Source organism: Hypomesus nipponensis, chromosome 24 (assembly GCF_054491055.1).
Source record: "Hypomesus nipponensis isolate SF chromosome 24, ASM5449105v1, whole genome shotgun sequence".
Lineage (NCBI taxonomy): Eukaryota > Metazoa > Chordata > Actinopteri > Osmeriformes > Osmeridae > Hypomesus > Hypomesus nipponensis.
The window spans coordinates 11,210,001-11,220,000 of NC_140384.1; the positions used below are offsets into that span (position 1 = coordinate 11,210,001).

General features: G+C 50.9%; 1 protein-coding gene across 1 annotated transcript in view; it reads right to left on the minus strand.

Moving 5' to 3' along the window:
* LOC146233209 (transmembrane protein 132B) overlaps positions 1-10,000 on the minus strand; it is a 111,078-nt gene that overhangs the window by 22,862 nt on the left and 78,216 nt on the right. The window lies entirely within an intron of this gene.

Consider the following 10,000-nt stretch of genomic DNA (forward strand, 5'->3'; position numbering starts at 1 on the left):
GGAGTCTATGATCCAGTCACATGGTGTTGTGGCCTAATTGGGTTCGGGGGAGAAGCGTCCACATCCTGTGTACACAGGAAACCAGGTCAGGCCAGGCGGGAGCCAGAGAGGGCGCTTAAAACCAAACACACAGCTGACATCTCACCCACTGACTGGAATACGTCCAATCAGCTTCAATGACCTACTGCTATTGGCTGCTCCCTTAGGGAGAGGGGGGGGGGCTAGATTAGAACATCGATCCCCCACCCATTATCAATCCATATCACATTAGCAATCCATATCCCTCGGAGAGATGTTGAGGTAGCCTAGTGTGTTCATACATCTGGTTTCACCCACAACACAGTTACTGTAACTTCACTATTACATCCAGTCTACAGTGTGTCTGTGCACATACAGACACACACAGACACACACATACACACACACATATATCACACACACATACATCACACATACATCACACATACATCACACATACATCACACGTACACACATCCAGTTTCACAGAGAACAGATCTTCCATCCTGACGCTGCTACACGCAATTATCCTCCAATAGAAAAGAACCTTACTGAGCAGCCAAACCATCTCTTGGCTCCGGTTGCGTTCCCGTTCGCCGAGGCGGTGTTACCGGCGTTACCGGGGACACATCAGGGATATTTAATAAACAGTCACATGATGAGGGACTCAAGAGAGAGGCCCAAGGTCTAGAGCATGATTGTGTTTGTGATGGCGTTTTAAAGGCTTTTATACAAGTTATAAAACCTTTTCAAGTAGCATGGTTTCACACCGGAGAGCTATCTAAACACAAAGCAACTAGCCTTCACATTTTGGAAGTGTGTGTGAGTATGTGTGAGAGCATGTGTGTATATGTTTGAGTTTGTCTGAGTGTGTTTCAGTGTGTGTGTGGTGTGTGTGATTGAGTGTGTGTTTTCCGAGTGTGTATGTGGTGAGTGCGGGTGAGTTAGTGTTGTGTGATACTCATTATATCATAAACCCAGTGTGAATGTACGGTACTGCTTTAATATATTCCTCCAATCCCGGTTTATCACCTAGCCATAGGAAGAACCATGATGATGTACTACCGAGTGTTTAAGCCCAGACAATCAGTGTGTGTGTGTGAACATTAGCGATGTAACTGAAACCGAATATGTTGTTTGAATGAGCACAGATAATGTTCTGTAGACAGATTTGATCTGATATTCTGATATCCTGGTCTCCCAAGGTTTTGTCAAACACACAACCCTGTTTCTCTCTTCCACACACCCCTCACTCGCCTCCCCTCACCTCCCTCCTGCCTACAGCCAAGCCGCTGCATGGCCCATCAGGCGTGTGTATGCAAGTGTGTGTGTGTGTATGTGTACCTACTAGGATAGTAAAACAAACCTTCATGTGTATGTGTGCGTATGTGCCTGCATGTGTGTATGTGTTAGTGGTTAAATTGGTAAAGGCACTTAGCAGCGATTTACTGTGGAGCCATTAAGTGTGTGAAGAGCATCACCATGACGCCAAGGAGTGCTGCCTCCTCACCCTGGAGGACACATTCACATCTAACTGTCTTAATGCACCACTTACTGTCCTTACACACACACACACACACTCACAAACACACATACTCATACACACATACTCACACACTCACACAAACAAACATACTCACACACACACATACTCATACACACATACTCATACACACATGCACACACACTCACTCACACAGACAAACATACTCACACACACTCACGTATCTAACCCTTTTTACACTTCCAAGATGTATAGGGAGGGGAGTGACCCTGACCCAGACCCAGACCCTAACCTCTGACCTCGAGGAGAGGGAGGAAGGAGAGGAGAGGGAGAGAGAGGAGAGGGAGGAGAAGAGGAGAGAGAGGAGGAGAGGGAGGAGGAGAGGGAGGAGGAGGGGAGAGGGAGAGAAAGGAGGAGAGGGAGGAGAAGAGGAGAGAGAGGAGGAGAGGGAGGAGAGGGAGGAGAAGGAGGAGGACAGGGAGGAGGAGAGGACAGGGAGAGAAAGGAGGAGAGGGAGGAGAAGAGGAGAGAGGAGGAGAGGGAGGAGGAGAGGAGAGGGAGAGAAAGGAGGAGAGGGAGGAGAAGAGGAGAGAGGAGGAGGAGAGGAGAGGGAGAGAAAGGAGGTGAGGGAGGTGAAGAGGAGAGAGAGGAGGAGAGGGAGGAGGAGAGGGAGGAGAAGAGGAGAGAGAGGGAGGAGAAGAGGGAGGAAGTGTCTGGCCGGGTGTCTTCTCCAGATAAAGACTGAGAGTGATGCCTCAGAAATGAATGACCATTAGCTTCATGACAATGTTAACGACCCTGTCTGATAAGACCGGGCTAATTATACCATTCATTCAGCTTCCCAAACAGCCCTGGAGACACAGGGAGGGAGAGTTAAAAGGGAATGGAGGATAGGGGCTGGGGTTGGTGGAAAGGGCATTAGGGACAGTTTGTGGATGTGGAGGAGGTAACAGAATACAAAAGGCAGGGGAGGGGAGTGGAGGAGGTGAATGGATGGATGGAACAGTAGGTGGTGATAAATGGGGAGTCTATCTCTGCAGGCTAAATGAGGGGGAGGAACCCATTTGGCATGTGAGGTGAACTAAATCAAATGGACCTGAAGTGTTTGGCGTGACAAAACTATTTTTAGAGAGAGGTCGTGACCTGAGAAGGTCAGCAGTTTAAACCCAGGTCACCCTTCCTATCCTCCCTCATTCTCCCCTAGTCTCCCTCTATCTCCCCCCTCCTCCCTTCCACTGCTCTCCTTGATTCCCTGCTTTCTCTCTCGTTCCACCCAGTTTAGATCCTCTCTCTCCCTCAGGTCTGACCCTGTCTCCCCCCCTCCTCCCCCTGCCTCACCCCCATCATTACTGTGTCTGCCAGTCCACTGATTAGAAGGCCAGACACCATGCACATGCTCACCCTGGCTCAATTAGCGTGTTGCCGGGTCAATTTGTGTTTTGCCAGGTCAATTAGCACGGCCACTAACCTACTTCTGTCTATGTTCGTGAGCGTTGGAGTTAGCGGTGTGTGTTGGAGTTAGAGCTGTGTGTGTGTGTGTGTGTTGGAGTTAGAGCTGTGTGTGTGTGTTGGAGTTAGAACTGTGTGTGTGTGTGTGTGTGTAGAAGTTAGCAGTCTGTAAAATCAACACAAACAGGAAGAACTGGAGCAGGTCACATCTTTGTCCCTGTTGGCACAGGCTCGATATCCTTTTAAAACGAGAGGTGCTGCCAGTAATTAAGTCCATATGGCTAATTGGATAATTAGCAAGAGTAATTATTGGAGGCTAATTGACGGACATGGGTACATTTAACCCCTCTGCCCACACAGTAGCTTCTAATGAGTGGATGAGAATAACCATGCCTGCTGCAGCAGTAAACACCTTGTCTCATCTAGAAACATCTGACTGGTCCCGTGGAAACACTGTTTATGCTGCAGGTGGTGGCAAGGCAGGACTAAGACAGCAGCCCACCAATCACAAGCAGGGAAATGTCCTCAGCACCACTTAAAGGGACAGGCCCATTATGCTGTAATCATATGCATGACAGGAAGGGGGTTTGGCTCAGTATGTGGACTAGGATTTTAGTCAATTTTAAGTGTATACTTCAACTAGGGGTGACCCCTTCATCCTCTGCCAGGAACCTTGGGGTTACCATGGATGACGAGCTCTCCCTCACGGCCAACATTGCTGCGGTCTCCCGGTCGTGTAGATTCACCCTCTACAACATCCGGAAGATCAGGAGATACCTGTCTGAGCACTCCACCCAGCTGCTACTCCAAGCACTTGTCATCTCCAAGTTGGACTACTGCAACTGGCTGCTCGCTAGTCTCCCAGCATGTGCAACCCGCCTTCTTCAGAGGATTCAGAACGCAGCGGCCCGCCTGGTCTACAATCTACCCAGACGCTCCCATGTTACTCCGCTCAGATTCGCATCAGATTCAAGACCGTGGTACTGACCTTCCGAGCGGTGAACGGGACTGCTCCCGGCTACATTAAGTCTCTCCTGCAGCCTTACACCCCCACCCGCCACCTACGGTCTTCTTCTGACAACCGCCTGGTGGTCCCACCGCTCAAGAGCGCCCGGTCCCAACACAAGCTCTTCTCCTACCTGGCCCCCCAATGGTGGAATCAACTCCCCACCTCCATCAGACACACTGAGGGCCTCATGTACTAAGCTTTTGCGCCCACTTCAGGCGTATTTGTTTCGCAATTTGCGAGTAAAAGCATGGCGAGGTATATACAAACATGGCGCACTGAGGTAAAAGCGCAGACTGCCTGTCGCGGAAACTGAAAAAGGCAAATTGCGCTTTTTGTGTCATGCATATGCATTCACAGGAGGGTCAAGGGGAAAGTGGGAGTTTCCCATAAAGAGATGGAGGGGATGCGTTAAGTGGCCTAATTATGGATTCTGCGTATGTACAAAAAACGCCTGTGAAAGCACACCTCTATTTTGCGTTGAAAATTCTACGCTTTTTAAAAGCAGGCGTAAACCAGGATGCGCATATGCCTCCTGGTGAAATGGCAGCCTGACCGAGCAAGACGAAGACATAGGCCAAAGGATTTTTGCCACAAGGATCACACTGAATTGACTGAACACGTAATCATTACGTGTTACAGATTAAGCATTCATGCAATATTACAGTTACTGGAAGAAATCAAAGATCAAATCTCCGACTCAGCGTTCACATTCCATTCCAGCAGTTGTTAAACTCCTCGCTATATTACAATTTGTAATTGATGTAAACCATGTAATTTGTAAACAATGTAAAAAAAAATGTAAACCTAAAAATGAATACATGTATAAGTACAACTAAAGTACAAGTCTGGTTTAGTCTGGTCTGGTCTGGTGTAGTCTGGTCTGGCCTGGTTTGGTCTAGCCTGGTTTGGTCTAGCCTGATTTGGTCTAGCCTGGTCTGGCCTGTCGATCTGTAGCTCAGCAGGTTGTGAAGACCAGGAAAGATGTACCTCGTGACCCTGATCAGCAGTAAACAGGACTACAACCATTTAAAGCTGTTCCTGCTCAGGAGATAGGGAAAGCACCTCCATCCATCATTAAGGAAAGAAACAGAATTTACAAAAGACCAGGAGGAAGCAGCGGAAAGGGTGGAAGGGACTAGTTTGGGAGCGGTCCTTCGCCTTGGGGCCTGAGGGTGGACGGTAATAGTCCTCCGCGGGGAAACAAGCCATCCATCATGAAAGGATTATTAAAACACAACACACCACTTCAACAAGCTACACATGATAAATGTGGACAAGGCTTCACATCTCCTCTGCACTCCTCTAGGGGTGGAGACCTCTATCCCCCACCCCTCCTCTCTCTCCTCTCCTCTATCCCCCACCCCTCCTCTCTCTCCTCTCCTCTCCTCTACTCCCCCACCCCTCCTCTCTCTCCTCTCCTCTACTCCCCCACCCCTCCTCTCTCTCCTCTCCTCTACTCCCCCACCCCTCCTCTCTCTCCTCTCCTCTACTCCCCCACCCCTCCTCTCTCTCCTCTCCTCTACTCCCCCACCCCTCCTCTCTCTCCTCTCTCTCCTCTCTCTCCTCTCCTTTATTCTCCTCTACTCCCCACCCCCTCCTCTCTCTCCCCCCTCCTCTCTCTCCCCCCTCCTCTCTCTCCTCTCCCCTCCTCTCTCTCCTCTCTCTCCTCTCCTTTATTCTCCTCTACTCCCCACCCCCTCCTCTCTCTCCTCTCCCCTACTCTCTCCCCCCTCCTCTCTCTCCTCTCCCCTCCTCTCTCTCCTCTCCTTTATTCTCCTCTACTCCCCACCCCCTCCTCTCTCTCCTCTCCCCTACTCTCTCCCCCCTCCTCTCTCTCCTCTCCCCTCCTCTCTCTCCTCTCCTTTATTCTCCTCTACTCCCCACCCCCTCCTCTCTCTCCCCCCTCCTCTCTCTCTCCCCCTCCTCTCTCTCCTGTCCCCTACTCTCTCTCCTCTCCTTTATTCTCCTCTACTCCCCACCCCCTCCTCTCTCTCCAGCTCCCCTCCTCCCTCTCTGTGCTGTACTACCAGGATGAAGAGAGATGAGGGGAAGATAGAGAGCGTGAGAGGAGTAGAGGCAGTGGGAGGACCAGGAAATGGAAATCAAGGGAGGAGAAGAAGAGGGAATGAAGACAGGAAGGATATGAAGGCTAATGGTCCGTCCACACACCCACAAGAGGGTTCTTATTTCACATTCCCCCGACCACTAATTGTATTAGAGTCGCTGTAGGCTGCCGTACTGGGTATGGCTAGGTCACACACATGCACACACACCCAGTAGCACACAGTAACACACACACACACACACACACAGTAACACACACACCCAGTAGCACACAGTAACACACACACTCACAGTAACACACACACACAGTAACTCACAGTAGCACACACACACACACCCAGTAACTCACAGTAGCACACACAGTCACAGTAACACACACACACAGTACATCACAGTAGCACACACTTACAGGCCGTGTGTTCGGGCCCTGAGGGACTATTAGAGACAGCTTCTGGTGCTCCTCTCCTCTCCTGTCAATTTCACTTAAATAACGCGTCTAATTTCATCTCAAATAGTCTCCCTCCACATCTACTCTCACCGGAACCCCCTCCTCCATCCTCCCTCCCCCTCTTTCTTCCCTCGTCATCCTTACTCCCCCTTTATCTCTCTCTCTCTCTATGTTATAGTATGTCTCTCTCTCTCATGGTGTGTGATATGAGCCAGTGTGGTTCCTCTCCTCATGTTCACCACAGCAGATGAACACAACAGGGCTTGTTTCTTCAGGGAGTGTTTCTCCTCTGAAACAGCTGAAAGGATGAAAACAGAGGCTGATGACATTTGCGTTGATAAATAAATATTTTGGGATTTATGTCCAAATATGTGCCATACATTTTGCTATTGTCTGCTTTGTTTGCTAATTTATAGTATTTTCAATTGGTCAATTGTGCTCACATAAGCAAGTCACACCAGACCAAATAAGCCTGCACAGCAGAGCTATGACACCATTTAAATATCCTGTATGATGATCCCCTGGTGATTGGTTCGGGTTGTTGGCTTTTAGCAGGGGCTGTTGCGTGATTGGTCAGTCTCGTGCGAAGAGGCACTGGTGTCACAATCCCCTAATGACCCAGTTCCTGTTCCTGTCGCTCTGCTCAACACCTCAACACTTACATGGGAGATGTGAGGGGATGAGAGGATGAGGGGTGAAAGGATGAGGGGTGAGAGGATGAGGATGAGGGGATGAGGGGTGAGGGGATGAGAGGATGAGGGGTGAGAGGATGAGAGGATGAGGGGTGAAAGAATGAGGGGATGAGAGGATGAGGGGTGAAAGGATGAGGGGTGAGGGGTGAAAGGATGAGGGGTGAAAGGGTGAAAGAATGAGGGGATGAGAGGTGAAAGGATGAGGGGTGAGGGGATGAGGGGTGAAAGGATGAGGGGTGAGGGGATGAGGGGTGAAAGGATGAGGGGTGAGGGGATGAGGGGTGAAAGGATGAGGGGTGAAAGGATGAGGGGTGAGGGGATGAGGGGTGAAAGGATGAGGGGTGAAAGGATGAGGGGCGAGGGGTGAAAGGATGAGGGGATGAGGGGTGAGGGGATGAGAGGATGAGGGGTGAGGGGATGAGAGGATGAGGGGTGAGGGGTGAAAGAATGAGGGGATGAGAGGATGAGGGGTGAAAGGATGAGGGGTGAGGGGTGAAAGGATGAGGGGTGAGGGGATGAGAGGATGAGGGGTGAGGGGATGAGAGGATGAGGGGTGAAAGGGTGAAAGAATGAGGGGATGAGAGGATGAGGGGTGAAAGGATGAGGGGTGAGGGGATGAGAGGTGAAAGGATGAGGGGTGAGGGGATGAGAGGTGAAAGGATGAGGGGTGAAAGGATGAGGGGTGAGGGGATGAGGGGTGAGGGGTGAGGGGATGAGGATGAGGGGAGGGGATGAAGAGGTGAGGAGATGAAAGGATGAAGGGTGAGGGGATGAGAGGATGAGGGGTGAGGGGATGAGAGGCGAGAGCAAATGCAATAAAAAAGGCAAGAGCAAGGCAAGAAAGGATGAGGAAGAAAGTTGTCTAGAAGTGTGAAAATGAAAATTATGTGTCTGTGTGCCTATTACCTACTGCAGGAACTAGAACAGAGAGAACTCTATTTCCCTCCCTCCCTCTTTCTCTGTCCCTCTCACTCTCTCTCTCTCTCTCTCTCTCTCTCTCTCTCTCTCTCTCTCAGTCTCCTCTGCCCCCTCAGGAGAAAACCATCTCCAGTTATTTAACCAAGATCCTCAAATTGGATCGCTATAGTGTGAAAGAGAGAGAGAGCAAGAGAGAGAGAGAGAATGGGGAGAGTAGATGGTGGGGCAGGAGAAGGAGTGACTGAACGTGTATAAAATAGAAATGGTAGATTTGTAATTAAGTCGAACAACCAGGGTTGTTTTGGTTGAGTTAGTCTCACAGCAGGAATGTGTCTCTCTGCAGTGTGTTTGCTGGGATCTGCTCGCTCTCTGAGACACACACACCCTGACTAAACAAACACTGATGAGGGACTTTACATAACTACACAGGGCCGCCTGGCTCTGAAATGTGCACACACACACACACGATGGCAGGCAGACAAACACACACAATCATGTTCTGTCCGCTGGGTACGGCAGCAACTCATTGGCATCTTGAAGCAACAAAGATAAACAAGTGTTCCAATTAAGAATTAATTACACAGGAAGGCTCTGGAGATCACACTGTCTGCTAGAAACACAGAGAGAGAGAGGGAGGGAGGGAGGGAGGGAGGGAGGGAGGGAGGGAGGGAGGGAGGGAGGGAGGGAGGGAGGGAGGGAGGGAGAGGGAGGGAGTGAGGGAGGGAGGGAGGGAGGGAGGGAGGGAGGGGGAGGGAGGGAGGGAGGGAGGGAGGGAGGGAGGGAGGGAGGGAGGGAGGGAGGGAGGGAGGGAGGGAGGGAGGGAGGGAGGGAGGGAGGGAGGGAGGGAGGGAGGGAGGGAGGGAGGGACCCAGTCCACTGACATAAAGTAAACAAGACACAAAAGAAGACAAAAGAACCTTTTGCTGTCTGAAGAGCTGAAGAGAGAGTGCAGCACAGAGGAAGCACTCTGGATCTCTACAGTCATGTAAGAGAGAGAGAGAGAGGCTGGTGTAGTGAGGGTAGAGAGGGTCTATAACAAGGCCTTGCTTGTAATGGCTGTGCTTTGGAGAGAAAAGGAACAACATTACCCGTCCAATTTATCAGGCCTTTCACAGTTAAAGATCCCTAAAAGCTGAGAAATAGCTGGCCCTTTTTCACACACACATCTCTCTGCCTGTCTGTGGAAGACAAATGACAGCTCATCATCCCCCAGCCGGCTGAGAGAGTGTGGATCCTGCAGCTCCACACATGCTGGCCTCCATTACAGATGCCAGGGCCGTGGCATGATCACATGATCACTGCTTCTCTTGCTTTGTGGGCGACCAAACACAGCTCTCCCCTGGCTGGAGAGGTGTGTGTCTGTCTCCGTGTGAGGAGCTTAAAGACAGACTGATTCAGCCACGCTGCCAGCTTTCATGTCATCAGCTTTAATCACTCAGAGATTGGCTGGCTTTCATCTCCTGAACCCTCCGAACACAATGATTGGCTGGCTTTCATCAGGTGACCCCTTGTTTCAGCCGAGGTCTCTAGTGAGTGCCCCTCTGAGTGCCCTCCTCCAGATGACCTTTCACCCCAGCAGCTGTCCTATGCTGCCACCCCTCCAGATGACCTTTCACCCCAGCAGCTGTCCTATGCTGCCACCCTCCAGATGACCTTTCACCCCAGCAGCTGTCCTATGCTGCCACCCCTTCAGATGACCTTTCACCCCAGCAGCTGTCCTATGCTGCCACCCCTTCAGATGACCTTTCACCCCAGCAGCTGTCCTATGCTGCCACCCCTCCAGATGACCTTTCACCCCAGCAGCTGTCCTATGCTGCCACCCCTCCAGATGACCTTTCACCCCAGCAGCTGTCCTATGCTGCCACCCTCCAGATGACCTTTCACCCCAGCAGCTGTCC